Source organism: Capsicum annuum, chromosome 3 (genome assembly GCF_002878395.1).
Source record: "Capsicum annuum cultivar UCD-10X-F1 chromosome 3, UCD10Xv1.1, whole genome shotgun sequence".
Lineage (NCBI taxonomy): Eukaryota > Viridiplantae > Streptophyta > Magnoliopsida > Solanales > Solanaceae > Capsicum > Capsicum annuum.
This window is the reverse complement of record NC_061113.1, coordinates 167,014,866-167,025,099: the sequence shown is the minus strand read 5'-3', so window position 1 is coordinate 167,025,099 and position 10,234 is coordinate 167,014,866.

Sequence of the window (10,234 nt, the reverse complement as noted above, 5' to 3'; positions counted from 1 at the left end):
TCATGGAAGGGTGACATCATCTTGGACATCTTAAAATGGCTTGAACTCATTCCAAAGGCCAGTTTACCTCTTTTTGGTCTCTTAACTTAGAATTCAATTTTCAATTCTTTGATTTAGTTGTGGGATATTCTTCTTGAATTTAGGAAGAAAATCAATTTTGACTACATCTTTTGTAAGTTTAATCACTTTGAATTATGAATTTAGTTCTTGTTATCGCTTTCTCTTTCATGTGGAACTAAAACCCACAACTAAGGTTGTGGGATTTATAATTATTCTTCCATGGATTTAACAGTTTGCTAGAGTTTGAGTGATTGTGGGGACATATTGATAATTCCTTTGTTATGATTGTTATTTATTGGTTGCAAAAATTAAATCCCACCTTATGTTGATTTTCTTGAACTGAGAAATAAACTAAAGGTAGCGAATTATCAATGAGGATTTGGGAAGGTTAAGTTCTCATCTAATGATTAATGATGTAACAAGATTGATCAACTCGAGATAAAATCAGTATGAATAGAATGCTTTCCTAAGTTCGAGAGAATTAGGGAGTTCAACATCTAAGTAGCTTGAGAAAAACTTAGGAGGACTGTCGAAACTGATAATTTGGTGTTTTCCATAAGTCACAAGGATCCAATACTACAACTATTATTCAATGGAGGATTACTAATCATAGTGATCACAACCCTAGTTCCTCTCTATCATTGAGTTGAACCATTGAAATTTTACTTTTGAGCTCTGAAGTAAATTAAAACTTTAACATTTGTTTGATCATAGAAAACCCCCATTTTATCTTTTCATATCACTTGTTTGAATTTAACTTGTAGATTTAGTTTCAAACTAGTTTAATTGCCACCCACATTGTTCCCTATTGATTCAACCCCGACTCCAAAGTTGGGTAAATATATTGACGATGACTGCCTTGCACTTAATTGATGTATAAGTTGAGCGTTATCACCGCAATTGATTTGTTGTGTACTATTACTATAATAGCTTGACTTTAAGGTTAAGGATGGAAAAGGCACTGAAAATTAGGTTGTAGACCATCTATCTTGCCTATAAGAGGAGGGGGTTCTTAAATTAGGGGATGGACTTAATTTTGATGATACTTTTCCAAATGAGCATCTCTTGGTAGAATTAAAAGAATTAATCCTTTGGTTTGCTGACTTTGCCATTTATTTGGCAAGTGTCATCGTCCTAGAAGATATGTTATTTTACCAAAATGATTTATCCATGAGGTATGAAAGTTTTTTTAGGATGAGCATTACTTATTTAGGGTGTGTGCAAATGGTGTGATTTGGAATTATATTTATAAAGTTGAGATAATAAGTATTCTAGAGCCTATCATTCGTCTCCAGTTAGAGGTCAACATAGAGGTACTCGTATGGTCCATAACATTCTGCACTATTGTTATTAATAGACAATGATCTATAAGGAGGCACATGACTATGCTTGATCTATGACCAATTGCCAAAGGTAGGGAAATGTCTCATGGAAGCATGAGCTTTCCATGATACCTATTCTTGAGTTTGGGCTATTTGATGTGTGTAGTATTGATTTCATGGGTCCATTCATGAGTTCATATGGTATGAAGTACCTACTTTTGGCAGTCGACTATGTGTCTAACTAGGTGAAAGAAGTCGTGCTTCCTAATAATAAAGGTCAAAGTGTCACAACATTCTTGAAGAATTTTTTTCTCTAGATTTGGCACTCCATGAGTTATCATCAGTGATGGTGGGTCCCAACTTTGGAATCATTTATTCACAACCCTACTTAAGAAATACAGTGAAATATATAGTAGCAAAACCTTACTATCTACAGACAATGGGCAAGTTGAGGTCTCTAACTGGGAGATCAATTCCATTTTGGCAAAGAATATGAATGCCAACCGAACTAACTAGTCGAGAACGTTAGATACTGCACTGTGGACCTATTAGAAAGATTACAAAACTCCCATAGGTGCCTCATCTTATAATCTTGTGTATGTCAAGGCATGCCACTTGCCGGTTGAACTTGAGCATAAGTCACTATAGGCATTAAAAAGTTGAATTTTGAGTGGATTAATGTTGCAAACATGAGAATGGACAAGATGAATGAGTTAGACTAGTTTCACATCCATGCTTATGAATGTTCAGCCTTGTATAAGGAGAAGATTAAATTATATCATAACACATAAATTGAGAAAAAGGTATTCCAACATGGCGATATGATCTTGTTGTATAATTCGAGACATCACTGTTTTTCTGGCAATTTGAAGTCTAGGCGGTCTTGACCATTCACCGTGGTAAGAGTATTTCCACATGGTCCAATTGAGATACAGTAAGATAGGGATTCCCCATTCAAGGTGAATTGGCATCATGTTAAGCATTTCATGGGAAGCATGGAGGAGTTTAAAGTCTGTGAGAATGTTTGTCTTAGCGAAGTTTGTGTAGCCAAGGGAACTCAGTTGTGCCATGATGTTAAATCAGGCACTGATAGGAGGCATCCCATAGGCTTGTTGGTGAATTTTGAGTACCCAACATAGCCACATCATGCCACGATGTTAAATCAAGCGCTTCTTGGGAGGCAACCTAAGGAATTGTCTGTGAATATTCCTCTTGTGAAAGCTTTGGAGAAGATGTTTAGTAATGAAAAATTCATGAAGGATTTAATCACTAAGAAATGGACAGTGAGTTTTGAGCCCACTGATAATATACACTTCTGTAGTTATTACCTCACGATCTTTGGTTTAAAAAATGAGGATATTAGAACTTTCACTATTCCTTACACTATTGGGTCTTTAAATTTTGCACGAGAAGTATGTGATCTAGGAACTAGTATTAATTTGATGCCGCTAGTTACATACAATAAGTTGGGGTTGGGGTCACCTAAGAAAAAATTTATGAGACTATTGATGGTTGATCATATTGTGAAGAAGCTAGGTGGTATATTGTGTGATGTGGTTATGAAGGTAGCTTTGTTCATATTCCCAGCTGACTTTATGATTCATGATTGTGAGGTAGATTTTGATGTCCCTATCATCTTGGGGAGGCCCTTCCCAGCCACAGGTAGGGCATTGGTTGACATAGAGATGGGACAGATGAAATTCAAGTTGAATGATGAATAAGTCACTTTTAGTGTGTGTCAATCAATGAGTCAACCAAAAGATATGCAGATAGCTTATGTGAGAGACACCATAGATAAAGATACATTGGTAGCACCCACTTAAGGAAAGACTTGGTGTTGAGTGTGATGATATAGGGATCACGCTTATTGGTAGAGGTTCTTATACTTATACACTGAAGAAATTAGATCTTGATTTGAAGAATAGAGCAACCTCACCAACTCGACCATCAATTGAGGAGCCACCTATTTTCGAATTGAAGGCCTTCCCTCTTATTTGAGTCATGCATTTTTAAGGGTCAATGATATATTATCAGTTATTATTGCAGTAGATTTGTTGGATTCATAGGTTGAGGACTTGATTTTAATGTTGCAGAGATTTAAATGGGCCATGATGACATAGTCAAAATTCCATCCAGAATTTACACTCATAAGATTCTTCTTGAACTGAAGTGTGTGCCTAGCATTAAACATCAATATTGTCTAAATCCACCTATGCAAGAGGTGGTGAAAAAAGATATTATTAAGTGGTTAGACATATGTGTGGTTTACCCTATGTCTACAACAAGTGGGTGAGCCCGATTGAGTGTGTGTGCTGAAGAAGGGTGGGATCACTGTGGTCCCTAATAATAAGAACGAGTTAGTTCCCATGAGACTAGTGTGGGATAGAGAGTTTGCATGGATTACAAAAGCTGAGTACTTGGGTGCAAAATGATTACTTTTATATGCCATTCATGGTTGCAGAGGGTCCCACTTCTAATCCTCAAAATCTAGTCTAAGGAAAATTCTATGCCAAACTAGTCTAAGGTATCTAATTTCACTGGTAGATATTAAATAAGCCACATTTTAGTCCTAAGATAGTAATTGTACCTAAAAAGTGAGTAACTAAGTCAATTATGCCTAGTTCTAATGGGCTAAACAATCCATTTCATGCTAAATGTATCTCCGATTCCTAATTATCCACCCACATATAGCACATTATTATAAATATACTACAATTTAGACTATTCTATGAGAAAAGTAAACCTAGCCTGCCCGGATGCCAAAGAAAGCCAGGTGAAATATGCTAATTCATTGTTTTCCCCTTTTGAGAAGCTTTCAATCAATGCCACACTATCAAAATGACAATCTACTCATCAATATATTAACAATGGTTCCATATTTCATTTCTGTACTTTGGGTCCGAAATCATGTAAAAATCCCATCTAGGTCCTACGTGTGGAATCACACTTTCAAAATCATTAATGCATTATTTACCTCAAGAATGGGAAAATTCCAAGCTCAAATGACACTAAAATCAACCCAACAATAATCTAGGAATTTTGGAAATAATTAATGAATTAACCGAGAGTTAAATGTAAACTTACAAAGATTTCGATGAAAGAATGATCAATCCGATCTCATAATCCCTCCACAATCTCCTTATAATTATTCCCTGAATTTTTCACTCTCTAGGATTTTAACTCTTGAGACTTGTGAGAAAATGGGGTAAAATTGGGAAAATAAGGCATTTTATGGCCTTCCAGGTGCCGCTTAAGAAGCCACTTGACCACTTAAGTGGTCACCAATAAAGCAGCCAAGTACCACTTAAATAGTAACCGCTGCACTTGCTCCTTCCACTAAGAGGAAAGAGAGACACTTAAGCAACCTCCACTTTAGTGGAATCCTATACATTTAATTGATCTGGTGGCTACTTAAACGGCCTTCACTAAAGCGAACCAAGTGCCGCTTTAGTATTACACCAGCTGAGTGGAGCATCAACCGAACTTAGAAAATTCTAAGTCTCCACCGATCCCTCGAAATTCATTCCAAATCTTGTAAATACAAATGAACTATGCTATCCTATCTAATTTAGTATCATAGACTCAATGGCACAGTCAAAATTTCCGTTTGAGGTTGTTTTAATGAAAAATGGGCCCACCACCCAAGGGCCATTTATATTCACTTTCGACAATAGACTAAATGAGTTTAGAAGCATTGAGACCTAATCTAATGGAAGCCTTAGCCTAACATCAATATTCTAGAGCTGTTGGACCAACCATAATTGGCATACGAGGTCATTAAATAAAAATTTTGCCCAATAGGTAATTCATACCAACAAAAACTTCAAAATAGGAAATTGTCTTTAAAAACCAAATAAACTGCCTGGTAACTTGACTGTCAACTCTAGCAAGTCATAAATAACTTGGGAAAGATATAGGAAAGCTCTAAATGGTAAAAATAAGTGGAAATGAAGAAAATGTCCAGGAGGGTCATTGCAATGAGAACATAGTGGGTTGAAAACTTGGTCAGTTTTGAATAGAAAATATTTAATCAGTAGGATTTGTCCAATTAGTAAGGATGCTTTTCATGTTAGATGTGCCGTACATATATTAAATTTGGTTGTGATTGAGGATGTGAAATTATTTGATAGTAGTTGTAATAAAGTTGAAAATGTTTGTTTTTGGATTTTTCATATGAATAATAGTTGTATAATTAATCAATTTAAAAAAATTTGCAATGTGTACAACGTTCCTTTTAGAAAAAATCAAAGCATATTAAAATTAGGAGAAAAGGGTTGAATTTAGCCCTCTACTTTGGAAAAAATGGCTAAATATACCCGTTATTATACTTTGGATTCAAATTTACGCTCAACATACTTTGGGAACAAATTTACCCCCAACTTTGAAAAATTGGCCAAATTTACCCTCGATGTCATACTTTGGAGCCAAATTTACCCTATGTCATACTTTGGGGTCAAATTTTCTCTCGTTGTTAGGAAACTTCTTACATGTATCTTTTTTTAATAGAAAAGCTCAAATTAACATTAAATGCCTCATTTTTTAAAGGAAAAAATAACATATACATATACCTTAACTTTCCATATTTATTCACCCTTACAAATTAATTGCAAAAATTTCAACTAATTATGTATCTTTGTGGGATGCATAAGGAGCTGAATATATTATGTATCTCGAGAGATCCAAAATTGGAAAAAGTATATTTGGAGCTAATTATGTATCCTTACAAAGGAAAAATATATCTTCATTGGGTGTATCATAACCTAATTATGTATCTCACTGATCCAAAATTGGGGTTTTCAGTAATTATATAAAATATCATGATTTTCAGTAATTAAGCTCCAAACTGTTGGGATTTATGTTGTTTGTCCTTTTTAAAAATAGAACACACTATAATATAACTCACTCGATACGACCCAAGCCATAAAAAAGACATAAACAAGTATACCCATCTCAATTTTGATGATCAAATTATAATACCCCGTATTTCTACCTAGCTTAAAATCATCCCAAAAATGTGAAAGATATGTTTCAAAGATGGATCCACTTTTATACATGTGGTATTTTTAAGATTTTCACTTTTGATCATGTGGGAAATTCAATAAGGTTCCCATCGATATCAAGTTCGTCTAAATCCGACACCCAGGAGAAGTATTAGAGCCTTTTTAGCGAGACAGTGTATCACCTGAGCCATTAGCGCGTCACGGAGACAGCTTAAATGGCAATTGTCTATTTCCAGTGTTGCTCTGCTATAGTGAAATGTTGTGACAAACTTTCAGGTCATAAACAAAGTGGCAACGCAATAGCTCTGCATCGCGCCACCGTGCAATTTCCCAGTTGTCACTTTCCAGAGACACATCGCGATATCGCTGCGTTGCACCAGGGGTCCAAATCGAGAAATTTTTACAGAATTAAAATACATGTCCAAGGGTTAAAAGGGTCAATTTCTCACCCCTAAATATACCCAATAAAACGTGATTCATCCATATTTCACCCAAAATATATTGTTTCTCTCAAGAACAAGATAGGGTTTTCAATTGGGGATTCAAATCCAAGACCCAAATTCAAAAATCTCTCCACCAGTCTTCGTACAATCAAGAACTAAGGTATGAACAGTGTTAATTCATGGACTTCTTTCATCCATGAAGCTCAAGAACCCTATTTTAAACTATATGTCATGATGTTCTTTCTTTGAATTGATTATGTTCATATTGTTATTATTGTATGACTGCTAATATTGCATACTATGTTAGTATAAGGTTGAAATTCATGCAATTGAGTTACTTTGTAGAACCATGTTGTATTAAATTGATGATCATACCTATGCCCTAAGTGTGCATGCAAGGGGTTTGATAATATACCCCAATGAATAAATGATGATCAAGTACTTAGTTTCCATGTGTCAAGATCATGTCATGCCTCTTAAGTTATGCTATACCTACTTGATTAAGATGATTCCCATGGAAACCTATGCATTGTGATTTCTTGATGAGATGTTCATAAGATTAGAAGCATGAAATTATGCCATATTTATGCGCATTACTATCCATGTAGAACATTATGATGATTATGTGCTTTATTAAAATTCCCAACTATGAAATTATGAATTGTTGATATTGTTCATGTGATCAAAAGTGTCAAGCCTTGTCAGTTTCATTCTATCGAGTCCTAGGGCTACTTGTACATGATAATTTAGCTGTGTTCCTAGAGCCAAGTAATGTTTCCACAATAATCTCAGTCAAGCCATGATTAGTAGAATTTAGTCAGTCTCATGACTCAGAAAAACTCAGTAAATTCAGTATCACTACATTCTCTCTTAGAAATCTCAGTAATCTTAGTAGTTCAGTAATCTTAGCGATCTCAGAACTCAGTAACCTTGGTAACTTTAGTATTCTCAGCAAATTTCAGTAACTTCAGTACCCTCAGTCAGTCCTCAGATCTTAGTAGCATTCCGTCAGTCAACGGAACTCTGCGAACTCAGTTTAGCTTCGCTAAACAATACCATCAGTAACAATATAATTTAGTATAATCATTTTAGTGTCTATTAAGTTGGGAGTAGGATTCAGCACCGAGTGAACCCAAGGATGGGGACACACCTGTTATTCAGTGGAGGATGTGATCTTTAGAAGAAATCCTTACATTACAGAACTACGTAGCCAAAGTAGGTTGAGATGTACCCCTATGCGTAGGGATACTAATATATCTCAATTGAGTTTTTCCTTACAGGAGGCGTTGGCAGAAGAGCTCCTTGTCAGAGAGGGTTGACTCACAGCTTATCTTTACCTGTGGGAAGGTACTGACACCCTTCTAGATAGGGGTACAAGTTGGACCCCACCAGTCAGTTCTGGGGTACGTTGGTTAGATGATTACCTCCTATAATCTCAGTTTCAGTCTTAGTCTCAGTCTCAGTCTCAGTAATAGAACTCAAATAGTTCTACAGATTTTAGGACTATCAGATACAGTCACTCAATATAGTACAGAACTCAGCTAGTTCCATCAGAACTTAGACTATCAGATACAGTCGCTCAGTATTAGTATACTAGTTATACAAACTTATATTATCAGTATTCAGACTCAAGACTATCAGATACAGTTAATCAGATCAGTTTTTCATAATCAAAACTATTAGAAATAAATATTCAGATTATCCATATCATTAAACTTAGTTGTCAGCTTACCAGTAATACAGTTTATCTGTATTCTAGTAATAGTAAACTCAGATATTAGTAAATCCTTATTATCAATAGACTCAGTAGTCAGAACTCAGTATTCAGTCCAATCCCAATATTAGTCACAGTTACAAATTAATGCATGTATTCTTACGTTTATGTTAGTCAGTTAGTTAGTATTGTTCATGCATATGAACCCCTTGCATTCAGCCTTCCTCACTTGCATACTAGTATATTCCAATGTACTAACGTATTTACACTATGGTGTTTTACTTTATACCATAGGTTCAGAAGCATACACTCCAGACCATCAGTAGCATTTCAGATTCCAGCAACAGTAGATTTAAAGTGAGTCCTCATCATTCGAGGATGATATAATTTATTTATTATTTTTTATTATCTCAGTTCAATATCAGTAGATGGAGTTAGTTAGAGACATATTTTTTCAACTCCTGATTCAGTTCAGTTTAGAGGCTTTCAGACTATAGCATGCCAGACAGTTACTTCAGATTTGTTTTGGTATTTGTTATATCATTTTTAGACATTGTTTTATCAGATGTTTGTTCAGTTATGAACTTTATGGCCTTATATATTTTACGTATTCTGCATAATTTCAGTATATTATTCAGTGCTCAGTTACAGATATTAGTCATAGGTTAACTTGTGGTCCTTTAGGGTCATAGGCACCATGTAGCATTCTAGGTACCAGATTTGGGGCATTACAAACTTGGTGTCAGAGCCTAAGGTTCAACTGTGTCCTAGGAAGTCTAAAGCCGTATCTAGTAGAGTCTTGTATATAGGTGTATTGTGTACCACACTTATGTGCAGGAGGCTATGAGATTTTTGGAATAGTTTCCCTTCTTTTAGTATTTATGTCATGCTAGTGAGCATAGGCTCAAAGTTAAACTCTCAGTTTAATTCACTTTTTCCTTTCGTTTATAGAACAAGCCACCCAAAAGGACTAACAAAAGGGAAACCAAAAATCAGTTAGCACCTTAGCCCGTCCACCCAGATTCTCTCGATGAGCATGTCTCACATACATAATTCAAGATTGTATTTACTACTCTAGCCAGTTCAGTCACAGCTCAGAATGAATGGCCAGCTACTATTCTAGCCAACCCAGTGGCAAATTCTTCTACAGCTAGGATTTAGGACTTCACCCAAATGAGTCCTCCCCTATTCTCCAATTCCAAGTCAAGAGAGGATCTACAGGAGTTCCTCGATCAGGTTCAGAATATCATAGATATCATGCGAGTGAATTCTATCAAGAGTGCTAAGTTAGCAACCTATCAGCTATAAGATATAGCCCATACGTGGTTTAAATACTGGAAGGTAGACAGGTGTATAGATGCAGATCCCATAGATTGGGAAGAGTTTGCTACGACTTTCTTAGATAGGTTCTTTCCTATAGAGCAAAAGGAGGATAAAGTGTTAGAGTTCATCAATCTGAGACAAGGTAGCATGAGAGTAAAAGAATACTTCCTTAAGTTCACTCAGTTAGCCAGGAACGCTCCCCATGTAGTAACAGATAGTAGATCCAAAATGAGTAAGTTTATGTATAGGGTTTCAGGTAGAATGGTTAAGGAGTGCAAAACTGCGATGCTTATTAAGGAGATAGAAATATCTAGGCTTATAGTCCATGATCAACGGATTAAAGAGCAGAAGAAGAAAGAGAGAGAAAATAAG